The sequence below is a fragment of the Phacochoerus africanus genome, chromosome 1, assembly GCF_016906955.1.
Source record: "Phacochoerus africanus isolate WHEZ1 chromosome 1, ROS_Pafr_v1, whole genome shotgun sequence".
NCBI classification, from domain to species: domain Eukaryota; kingdom Metazoa; phylum Chordata; class Mammalia; order Artiodactyla; family Suidae; genus Phacochoerus; species Phacochoerus africanus.
Window position 1 is genome coordinate 283,182,700 of NC_062544.1, and position 12,696 is coordinate 283,195,395.

The window sequence follows — 12,696 nt, forward strand, 5'->3', positions numbered from 1 at the left end:
AGAGGACTCAAATCAATACAATCAGAAATGAAAAAGGAGAAGTTACAACGGACATCACAGAAATACAAAGCATCATAAGACACTACTACATGCAACTATATGACAATAAAATGGACAACCTAGAAGAAATGGACAGATCCTTAAAAAACTACAGTGTTCCAAGACTGAACCAAAACGAAATAGAAAAGATGAATGGTCCAATCACAAGTAATGAAATTGAAAAATGTGATTAAAAAAACTTCCAACAAACAAAAAGTCCAGGACCAGATCACTACACAGGTGAATTCTATTAAATATTTAGAGAAGAGTTAACACTTATCCTTCTGTAAATATTCCAAAAAATTACAGAGGAAGGAACACCTCCAAACTCATTCTATGAGGCCACCATCACCTTGATACCAAAACCAGACAAAGACACCACAAAAAAAGAGAGAAAAGTACAGGCCTGTATCACTGATGAACATATTTGCAAAAATCTTCAACAAATACTAGCAACTGAATCCAACAATACATTAAAAGGACTGTACATCATGATCAAGTGGGATTTATCCCAGGGATGCAAGGATTCTTAAATATCCACAAATCAATCAGTGTGATACACCACATTAACAAACTGAAGAATAAAAATCATATGATCCTCTCAATAGAGGCAGAAAAAGCTTTTGATAAAATCCAACACCCATTTCTGATAAAAACCCTTCAGAAAGTGGGCATAGAGAGAACCTACCTCAACATAATAAAGGGAATATATGACAAATCCACAGATAACATCGTTCTCAATGGTGAAAAGCTGAAAGAATTCTCACTGAGATCAGGAACAAGACAAGGATATCTGCTCTCACCATTAATATTCAACATAGTTTTGGAAGTCCTAGCCATGGAAATCAGAGAAGAAAAAGAAATAAAAGCAATCTAAATTGGAGAGGAAGAAGTAAAACTATACCTAGAAATACAAGTCCACCTCAGGAAACAGGATGACATGATACCATACCTAGAAAATTCTAAAGACACTACCAGAAAACTTAAAGCTCATCAATGAATGTAGCAACTCGCAGGATACAAAATTAACACAAAAAAATCGACTGCATTTCTATATACTAACAACGAGAGATCAGAAAGAGAAATTAGGGAAACAAACCCATTTACCATCTCATCAAAAAGAATAAAATAATTAGGAATAAACCTACCTAAAGAGATAAAAGACCTGTACTCTGAAAACTATAAAATGCTGATGAAAGAAATCAAAGATGACATAAACAGATGGAAAGACATACCATACTCTGGTATTGGAAGAATCAATATTATCAAAATGACTATACTACCAAAGGCAATCTTCAGATTCAATGCAATCCCTATCAAATTACTGAGGATATTTTTGCACAGAAGTAGAACAAATATTTTGAAGTTTGTTTGGGGAGTTCCCATTGTGGTGCAGTGGAAATGAATCCGACTGGAACCATGAGGCTGCAGGTTCAATCCCTGGCCTTGCTAACTGGGTTAAGGATCTGGCATTGCCATGAGCTGTGATGTAGGTCCCAGACATGGCTCAGACCACGTGGCTGTGGCATAAGCTGGCAGCTGTAGCTCTGATTTGACCCCAAGCCTGGGAACCTCCTTATGCCTCTGGTGCAGCCCTAAAAAACAAACAAAAACAAAAAAAGTTTGTTTGGAAGCACAAAATACCCAAAGTAGCCAAAGCCATCCTGAGAAAGAAAAATGGAGCTGGAGGAATCAGGCTCCCTGACTTCAGACAATACTACAAAGCTATAGTCATCAAAACCATATGGCACAAAGAAATATAGACAAATGGAACAGGATAGAAAGCCCAGAATTAAACCCATGCAAGGAGAGTCAACTAATCTATGACAAAGGAGGCAAGAATATACAACGGAGAAAAGACAGTCCCTTCAATAAGTGGTGCTGGGAAAACTGGACAGCTACACCTAAGAGAATGAAATTAGAACACTTCTTAACACCACACACAAAAATAAACTCAAAATGGATTAAGACCTAAATATAAGACCAGATACTATAAAACTCTTAGAGGAAAACCTATGCCATACACTCTTCGACATAAACCACAGCAATATCTTCTCAGATCCACCTCCTAGAGCAATGACAATAAAAACAATAATAAACAAATGGGACCTAATTAAACTTAAAAGTTTCTTCATAGCAAAGAAACCCTAAACAAAATGAAAGAAAAGACAATCCACAGAATGGGAGAAAATAATTGCAAATGAAGCAACTGACAAGGGATTAATCTCCAAAATTTATAAACACCTCCTGAAGCTCAATACAAAAAAAACCCCAAAAAAACAAAAACCAAAAAACAAAAAAACAAAACCCATCAAAAAAATGGGCAGAAGATCTAAACAGACAATTCTCCAAAGAAGACATACAGATGGCCAAAAAAAAAAGAAAAAAGAAAAAATGTTCAACATCACTAATTATTAGAGAAATGCAAATTAAAATACTATGAGGTACCACCTTATACTGCCCAGAATGGCCGTCATCAAAAAGTCTACAAACAATAAATGTTGCAAAGGGTATGGAGAAAAGGAACCGTGTTACACAGTTGGTGAGAATGTAAATTGGTGCAACCACTGTGGAAAACAGTATGGAGAGTCCTCAGAAAACTACAAACAGCATTACCCTTTGATCCAGTTAGTCCTACTTCTGGGGATCTATCCAGAGGAAAAACCATGACTCAAAAAAGATACATGTACTCCAATTTTCATTGCAGCACTATTTACAATAGCAAAGACATGGAAACAACTTAAATGTCCATTGACAGAGGAGTGGATAAAGAAGAAGTGGTACATACATACAATGGAATACTACCCAGTCAATAAAAGGAAAGATATAACGGCATTTGCAGCAACATGGATGGACCTAGAAATTATCATGCTAGGTGAAGTCAGTCAGACAGTGAGACACCAATGTCATATGTTATCACTTACATGTGGAATCTAAAAAAGGACACTATGAAATTCTTTGCAGAACAGATACTGACCCACAGACTTTGAAAATCTTTTGGTTTCCAAAGGAGACAGGCTGGGGGTGGGGAGATGGGCTGGGGTTTTGGGATGGAAATGCTATAAAATTGTGTTGTTATGATTGACGTACAACTATAAAAGTAATAAAATTCATTGAATAAAAAAATTCCAGTGCACGACCTGATGACTTTATAAAGCAAATAACAGAAAGGATTATTTACAGAGTCAATTGGTGAATATGTTTATTATGTGCATGGCTTACTCTGTGTGGGGCATCACTGGTTTTGATCTGTATTTTCCGGACATAGGGAAGCCCTTTCACTGAAGCTACTTATGACTTAGAGCGGTTGGGCAAATTATACCTCTTTGAATAAAACTGAAATATTTTGCTTTTCCCTCTGCCTGGTCCCTCCAGAAATTGGAGACTCTTGGGTTCTGAGCAGCCTTATCGCATGAATAGGAAAGACTGCCTCCTGGCATGTGCAGGAATCTTGATATTTTGGGGACTTCTAGAAAAGAGAAATCCATGGCAGAATCTGATGGCAAGTCTTTGGCGTGGCTTCCCTGGCCTTGAGAACCTTTCCAGGAATTTAGTCTGAGAGTCCTGAGGAATTACACCAGAATCAACATGGAGGAGCTTATGGAGCAGACTTATTTTTGAAACGAATTAGACTTGGTTTGGCTGTGTTCAGTGGAGATGAGGGTAATTTTAGAGAAGAAGATTACATTTCAACAGCTCTGAAATTCTAGGTCTGTTAATTGAAGTCTGTATAAAAGTAATTGTGTTAGCCACACCTTTGCCCTGATGTTCAGAAGGAAAAGAAAATTACCTAATGGAATTATCACAGAGTAACTACTCATGACATACCAGTGCTTGCTTTAGCTGTACTGCTAAAAGCACATGCACAATATTTGTGTGACAATTGGGTGTAAATGAGCAAATGTATGGCCAATACAGTGTTTCCTCATTAATATACTCCTGAGCTGGTTCATGTTATCAGATCAGTTTCCCCCAGTGTGGACTGACTAGGCAAACATGAAGAAAGACTAGCACCAAGGTAAATGATCTACGCCTGGTGCAAGCAGCTGAATCACCCCAGCAGAGAGGAACAGATGATTTGATCACCAATGCTTTCTATTCAAGGACTTACAATCAAAAGGGGGAAATGATGGGAAATCTGCATGTACTGAGAATTAAGGAAGTCACCCTGGCTTATACATGGCTTAATTTAAACTTTACTCACCAAAGTGGCCTGCTTCATGGCCTTTCAGACATCACTGTACACCTGCTCTGGCCATTGTGGATTTCATACCTCCTCCTGTATGGCTGAGAACCTGAGTTTTTCTGAGCCATGTCAGATGTCACCAGCCATTCTCAAAGCAATGTCTGCTGGTAGCTGCAACCTTATGATTTCAAAGTATCTCTTGTAAACATTAAATTTTAAACAATGAAATTGTTTTAGATCCTATATTAACAGAAAGAAGAGACATATGCGTAGTGACCGATAGCTCCTATTACGTATACATTAACGTTACATCATAAGTTAAAACCTAGTTTTATTCTCCTGAACACCTCAACGAATGGTATCTATTTTGTCTATTAAAGTTCCACTTGACACTCTCCCTACTTCTGAGTCTGCTGCACGGGTGATGGTGGACCCTCAGCTAAAGGGACTTAGATCTTAATCATAGACTCCCTGATTAAGAAGTCCACGATTAAGAGGGGGTGGGGTGGGGGTGGGGGACATAGAGGCAGAGCTTCCTCTGCTTGGGCAAAGCCCTTTTCTGGGGCGGGGGAGGGGAGAGCGGTGGCAAGGCTCACAGGTGAGGAACACCTCTTCCCCCCCCCCCCCCCCTGCCCGCTCCCCCAGAAGAGAACAGAGCAGCCACTGCCTGGGCTCCTCCCTGAGCTTAGCAAACACCAGCCAGCCTCAGAGCCTTAGACAGCCCCCCTCTGATCCAGGAGAAGGGGCTTTTGTTTTCCCGACAGATGTGTTCAAAGCTGGATGAGCTGTGCACACAGACCTGTGTCATTACAGAGAACTGAACCACCGGCAGGCAAATTCCTGTCTCAGCCTTTCCTCTGCCCGTGGCTGTCCGTCATACCGATCTCAGGAGATTCCATCTCTCAGTTTGGTTCTCCCCAGGCCCTTTTCTCTGGGGTCTGCACCTTCCTTGCTCTCCAGGATTAAAAATCACCTGGCCTGGGTCACAGTCCCTTGGGGTGCCAGAAAACAGGCCGCTGAGCTCTCTGAGCTAAGATGTGCGTGGCTGACAGAGGCATGGCTTGGTACCAACTCGGGATGGAGGAGCCGCTGGAAACAGAAGCCGAGATTGGGAGGGGCCTCCGGGAGGTCGAGGACAGGGGCGCAGGGGGGAGGCCAGGCTTCTCCTCACTCACCCTCCCGGCTCTGCCAGGCCCACTTAAGGCTGCGGAAGCGGCATCCGCCAGGCTGTGCGAGCGGCATCCAGCAGGCTGTGCTGGCTAATAAGCGCTCTGCTGTGAGGCCCCTTTGGTTACCCCAGGAGACGTGCTCCATCAACCGAGTGCATAAGCGCGGGGGAGGCTAATCACCCAGGCTGGTATTGGTGCTACCCTGCTACCAGGGCTGACTGCGCTTGGATTAGCCTCTTCACAGGGCGCCCGCCCCGCCAGCCACAGCTCCACCCCCTTGAGCCCTGGGGCCTCTTTCTTGCTCTTCAACCCCGCAGTGGCCTGCACCTTTCAGGCTTCCGCGCTGCAGCGCACTAAACATTTGGGGGTCTTCTTCCTCCTTTGCCCCACCGTAGCTCATGTGCTGCAAGAAGGATCACATGCTAATCGTGGTGAAATAAGGCCTGGCATTGATCCGAGGCTCTTGCAGATATAAGATTAAGGGAAAAAAGTCAGTTCATTTCGCCGGGGTAGGGCCTGAGCGTTGGGAATTTTAAAACTTTCTCAGGCATTTTTACTGGGCAGCCGGGGGTTGACAACCCCTGAATTAGATGATCAATGATATGTCCCCAACTCTTAAAAAATGTATATTTTGTACATGAATCAATCAATCAATCAATCAATCAATCAATCAATCTAGCATCGATCTATCATAATCATCATCTATTTTCTCTCAGCCAGAGAGCGCTGGGGTCTCATGGCCACCTTCTCAGCCATCTCACTGGTCATCCCCGCACCCCCTTCACGCTCCTTAATTTCCCCGTGCCTCAGTTTCTTCCTCTGTAAAGTGGGAATGGGACTAGTACCAACTTGGCCGTCCTGTGGATGAAACAACCCGGATACCTCCACATTCCGTTATCTGACCTTGACTCTGCTCCTAACCCAACAGTGTGCTGGGAAAATGGCATCTCTTTTCTGAAAGGGCGGGTGGGGGGTGGGGGTGTAGGCACGGCGGGGCCGCGCGGCCTTCCCCGCACAGACAGCATTTTCAAAGTTAACTTTAGGATCGTCCCCTGGGAGGGCTGGACGCTGAACTCGGAGCCTCGGCCTAAGGGGATCTGAGCAAACTCCACCAGGGGGAACTGCCGGGGCTCCGGGAAAGATGCCCGTTCTCCGGGGGCCGCCGCAGCGGAACATGGCAGACCGTGCCTGTCGCCTCCCCCCGGCGCTCGGCGCGGGGGTCCTGCCGATGCCCGGAGCCCCGCGCGGGGCGCTGGCGGGGAATCCGGGCGCCCCGCCACCCCAGCCGCCGCGCCCCGCGTCCCCGCCCGCCCGCCGCCTCCTCACCTATCAGATTTCCTGTGCGCACCGCGCGCCGCTCCTCCCACCTCCTAAATGCAGTGCGGAGGGGCCAGCCGCGCTCGGCCTGGACCCAGCTCCTCCGGGGACGGTCCCCACGCGGCTCTGAGCTCGCGGCGGCTGCACCGGCCCCGCGAGGGGAGTGCGGGGCGCACGGTGAGGACCGGCCGGGGCGGCGCGGGCGCGCGGCCGGGAGCGCGGGGGCGCGGGCGGCGCGGGGCGCGCGAGGTGAGGCCCCGGGGCCGTGGCGCGGGGGCGGGGGTCCGCGCGCCTCTGCCCGCCCGCGCACGCCCGAGGGCCGCCTCCTGCCAGCCTGACCCCCTTGCTTTCCTCTTTTTAGATTCAGGAAAAGGAAAGGTTCCAGACCAGATGTGATCAAACTTGGTCTAACGGTGTATTCATGTTAAAGACTGATCTTGTTGAGAACATTCAAGTTCTACCCTTTTAGCGATTTTCAGTTATGCAATATAGTGTTTTCAGTTGTAGTCACCTTGCTGGCCCATAGCTCCTCAGAACCTCTCTTTTCCTCACTGCTCTATCCCTTGGCAGTCACTTTTCTCCTGATTTCCACTTTTCTTCCTTTTTTTTTTCTCTTTTTTTTTTTAATGAAGAGTCTCTGTGTAAGTCATGCAGTGCTTATCTTTCTCCTTCTGGCTTCTTCGACGGGGCATAATGCCCTCTGGGGTCATCCTTGTCGTTTGCAGAGGGCAGGATTTTTTTCCTTTTTCTTAAGGCTGAGAACATTCCATGTATATATTGGGTCTCCACCTTGGCTGTTGTGAATAATGTTGCAGTGAACATGGGAGTACAGCTAGCGCTCTGAGATGATGTTTTCATTTCCTTTGGGCTGTATCTTCGGAGGTGGGATTGCTGGGTCATATGGTAGTTCTGATTTCTTGAGGAACCTCCATGCTGTTTTTCCTTTGTGGCTTCTGCACCCCTAAACATTCCCACAAACACAGTGCACAAGGGTTCCCTTTACTCCACATCCTGATCAACATTTGTTATCTCTTCTTGGTAATAGACATCCCAGCAGGGGAGAGGTCCTCTCTCACTGTGGTTTCGATTTGCCTTTCCCTGATGATTGTTGATGCCAGCGCCTTTTTCCTGTACCTGTTGGCCACCTGTACGTCTTCTTCAGAAAACAAATGTCTGTTCATGTCTTTTGCCCATTTTAAAGTGGGATGCTTTATTTATTTCTTGCCATTAATAACAATGTATTCATTTAGAAGGTGTTACTCCTACTCACACCACACCGCAAGGAAGTCGTGTCCTGGGGTGGCCTGCAACCATGCGATTAGGGAATTAAACACTAGACAGAAACATCTCACAGTTAAAACGAATAACCCAATCTTAAAAAAAAAAAAAAAAAAGTCCTCTCCTTAGCACCCTGCACAGACAGCTCCCAGCGGAGTGTAGGCGTCAAGGAGGGACTGGCAGGCAAGATGGTGAAAAGACATCTTTTCACGGAGTGCCAGGAAGGTTTTGACTTGGTGGAAGAGGCAAGAAGGAAGTCTCTTTAGGTCGGTCCTTCCTAAATGCAAGTAAGCTGCTTTATAATTTCATTACCAGCAGTTTTGCAATATTTGTGCCAGTCGTATTTGTGCGCGCGTGTGTAAGATCTGTGATACATAATTGCATTTGATTTAAAAAAAAGATCCTGTTTCTGTTTCACTTTTTTGTTTGTTTCCGTTTCTGAATCGTTGGGGATAAATACTGCTTTCAGGAATGAAAAACCCTTTCCAAGTCAGCAGTCATCAGATAGTTGATTTTCACCCTCCCTTTGTGTTGGTGTGACAAACTAACAAGAAAATTGCTCATGTCTTTATCTTTTGCAAATAGGACCATCCCTTCCCAGCCTGTGTCTCCCTCACTTACAGTTCCTGCCCTTTGCCCTACGAGATGGAGGAGTAGAATTTAATGAACAGAGATCTGGGGGCGGGTCGTGTTCGGGGTGCGCTGGCGAGGGGTGGGGGTGGGGAAGGGCTGCGGTGGAGCGTATCTGACAGACTGGAAATTCCTAGCGGCACATTGGTAGCTGTGTGCATATTGCTTCTGCCCATCTTTACACACTTAACATGTTTCGTTCGGTTATGCAGGCTTGTAGATGCCCATCCTTGGTGAGTTGTCTCTTAAACAGCTAGTGTGAGAGGCAAACTGGTTCAAAGAGAGAGCATGGACTCTCTTCCTTGTAGTGACTAAGTGAGACCGAGAAAGACAAATCCTGTCGGATCTCACGTCTATGTGGAATCTAAAACCAACCCCAACAGAACCCCAAAAAAACTGAACTCATAGAGAACAGATTGGTGGTTGCCAGATGCTGGGGGTGGAGGAGGGGGTGGTTCAGGGAGTGAAGCCGGGGCAAAATGGGGGAAGGGGCTCAAAGGATACAAACTTCCAGTTACAAGAGAGGAGAGTCCTGGGAAGTAAAGTACCACATGCTAAAACTCCCCCATCTGTCTGTCTGCCTATCTACATATATAATTTTTTTCTTTTTTTCTTTTTCTTTTTTTTTGTCTTTTTGCAATTTTTTTTTTGCCACTCCTGTGGCATATGGAGATTCCCAGGCTAGGGGTGGAATCAGAGCTGTAGCCACCGGCCTACACCAGAGCAACAGATCCGAGCCGTGTCTTCGACCTACACCACAGTGCATGGCAACGCCAGATCCTTAACCCCCTGAGCGAGGCCAGGGATGGAACCCGAAACCTCATGGTTCCTAGTCGGATTTGTTAACCATTGCGCCATGACGGGAACTCCTACATATATTTTCTTTTTAAGGAATGACTGCCTATCTGTTAAGACCTGTTTGGGGGGTTCCCTGGTGGCTCAGCGGGTTAAGGATCCAACCTGTCACTGCTGTGGCTCTGGTGACTGCTGTAGCGCTGGTTCCATCCCTGGCCTGGGGACTTCTGCGTTTTGCAGGCGAGGCCAGTAAATAAATACAGAAGTAAAAATACCAGTACGCTCTGTCCATGGACTCGTTCCCTTCTCTTTTTGAGTCAGTTCATTTTCTATAGTTCCTTTGTAAGGTTAATTAAAACATAGTTGAGCTCTGATATGTGCTGAGGATTTCAGTGTGAGGTCCACTGATATTTAGCTCCAGCAAATGCCACTCAGGGTGTAATGATATTTCACTAAGCTGAAACCTCCAGAAACTGACAAGGACCGTGCCATCTTTGCAAAGATTCTACCAGACACAGGCACTCTTTCCTTTGCAGGATTTCTAAGTAGGTGCTTTGAATAAACAAGAACCATCGTTAATCTCTGATTTTAGGAGTGGCTACATGCCGGGCCAAACTTCCTTGCAGGGGTCAAGTTCATCCTTTCATAAGGAGACGGCTCAGCCGGCCGCAGGCCGTAGACAGGTGCAACTCAGACCAATCCTGGAAGCTGTCAGGGGCTCCATCACTTCCTAGAAGTCCTGCCTGGGTTTGGGCTTTGACGTGGGCTCAGAGCCAGGCCCCAGAACCCCAGGGGAGCCCTTTGCCTCCTCAACGTGCTTCCCTGGTTTGATGCTGATCAAATTTTTTTTTCTTTTCTATTTATTTATTTGTTTATTATATTATTATTATTATTTATTGTTGTAGTTGATTTCCTATGTTCTGTCACTTTCTGCTGTACAGCCAAGTGACCCAGTCATACGTATAGATACATTCTTTCTCTCGTATCATCTTCCATCTGTTCCATCGCAAGGGTCTGGATATAGTTCCCTGTGCTCTAGAGCAGGACTTCATTTCCTGTCTACTCCAAATGCCACAGTTAACATCTATTAACCCCAAACCCCCAGTCCCTCCCAGTTCCTCCCCCAGCCCTTGGCCACCACGAGTCTCTTCTCCGTGTGCGTGAGTTTGTTTCTTTTCCATAGGTAGGTTCATTTGTGCCAGGTATTCAATTCCGCAGCTAAGTGACATTATATGGTGTTTGTCGTTCTCTTTCTGACTTCCCTCACTTCGTCTGAGACTCTCTAGTTCCATCCATGTCGCTGCCGGTTTTACTTGCTTCTGCTAAAACTCAATCCTCCTCCTGGATCCCGGTTCCAGTGGCTGTGAAACGCGGCCTGGCCCTGGTCGGCCTCTCTGCCCCAGATACGGGGCTGACTGAGACCTGGCAGACTTTGAACGGCCACATCCTTCGGTCAACAGTCAGGAGCTTCCAGCTTCATTTCTGTCCGCCCCCGCCCCCTCGCACTGGTGCTGTGCTCCTGGGTGTCCCCAGGTTGGGAGCCTCTTCGGCCGCTCTGTCGACCTTTCTCCTCTGCTGTCCCTTCCTGAAGCCCCTTGGATGGGTGAGGGGGCTCCCTCCAGCCCCCCTAACTGCAGCCTTTTCTCCTTTGCTCTTGGCCTGGGGTTCCTTTCAGCCCTGTGGCTGGCCTCCTGTGGGTTTGACCAGACTTTTCTTTGCTTCCAAAGGGAGTGAACCTGTGTCCGAAGAGGCAAAGTGAAGGGGTGGGTGAGCGGATTTACAGAGGTTTTTGACCATGTATGTGGCCTTCGTTGAAAACCAGAATTAGGAGGGGCGGGTCTTGTGGAATGAGATTTTTTTTTTTTTTTTGGTCTTTTTTGTTGTTGTTGTTGTTGTTGTTGTTGTTGCTATTTCTTGGGCCGCTCCCACGGCATATGGAGGTTCCCAGGCTAGGGGTTGAATCGGAGCTGCAGCCACCGGCCTACACCAGAGCCACAGCAACACGGGATCCGAGCCGCGTCTGCAACCTACACCACAGCTCACGGCAACGCCGGATCGTTAACCCACTGAGCAAGGGCAGGGACCGAACCCGCAACCTCATGGTTCCTAGTCGGATTCGTTAACCACTGCGCCACGACGGGAACTCCCTGGAATGAGATTTATTTAAAGAAACACATCACCAGAATGTTTATTATTACATTTTGATCTAATTTTGAACATTTTCCCATAGGCTTGATAGAAGAAAAATAGCCAGAAGTCTTTGGAGAACACGTCGGGTAAAGGAAATAGATGACCACCCATTCATTCCATCGGGAAGCGAGAAGGCGACTGAACACTGGGCCCACATGCCTGGGTTCATATCCCAGCTCAGTCAGGTACTTGTTCCGTGACCTTGGCAAGTCACTTAAATTCTCTATGCCTCAATTTCCTAATTGAAATCAGAGATAATAGGCATACGTATTTCACTGGGGGTGCTTAGGAGGATGAGAGGGTTCCATAGCTGTAAATTTTTACCACTGTACCAGGATAAGTACTACCAGAGTTGTCACTGTTACTATTATTTGCCTGTTTGCCAAAGCACTTAACCATGTTGTATAAAATCGTTTCAGATCAAGAATGAGGGATGAGGAGTTCCCATCGTGGAGCACTGGAAATGAATCCGACTAGGAACCATGCAGTTGCAGGTTCGATCCCTGGCCTTGATCAGTGGGTTAGGGATCCAGGGTTGCTGGGAGCTGTGGTGTAGGTTGCAGATGAGGCTCGGATCTGGCGTGGCTGTGGCTGTGGCTGTGGCTGGCAGCTGTAGCTCTGATTCGACTGCTAGCCTGGGAATCTCTATATGCTGCAAAAAAAGCAAAAAAAGCAAAAAAAAAAAAGAATGAGGTATGAAGATTGCCCCCAAATGTACCCAAACTGTTTTGAGCAGTGGCAGAATTGCTGGGACAAAATGACTAATGTTAGGGCCACAGTACTTAATTCGATGTTTCAGTTTTGGCCGCTACCCCTTTTATTTTTAACTTCTGATTCTCTGTAACTATTGAAGCCATTCCTGGGCGTTACAGTTAAATTTTCAACTCAGTCTATTGTGTGTCTAACTCTTCCTACTTCATGTATTAGTTTTTTAAAGGTGTTTTTTCTCTCAGGTTGTTTGTTTTCTGAACTCAGCAGGTTCCCTTTTTAATCTCATTCCTTTGCTTTGTCCTTTCTTTTCCTTTATTTTTTACTTTTTTGCCACGCCCACGGTGTGCCAAAGTTCCCTGGCCAGGGATCAAACCCGGGCCA

The 12,696-nt window shown here is 46.2% G+C and overlaps 1 long non-coding RNA gene across 1 annotated transcript; it reads left to right on the forward strand.

The window, feature by feature from the left end:
- Positions 1-6,777: 6,777 nt before the first annotated feature.
- LOC125113732 (uncharacterized) lies at positions 6,778-12,049 on the forward strand. Its single transcript, XR_007131573.1, has 3 exons — positions 6,778-6,888; positions 11,645-11,789; positions 12,024-12,049. It is a non-coding gene; the product is annotated as an uncharacterized LOC125113732 (long non-coding RNA).
- The last annotated feature ends 647 nt before the right edge of the window (positions 12,050-12,696 follow it).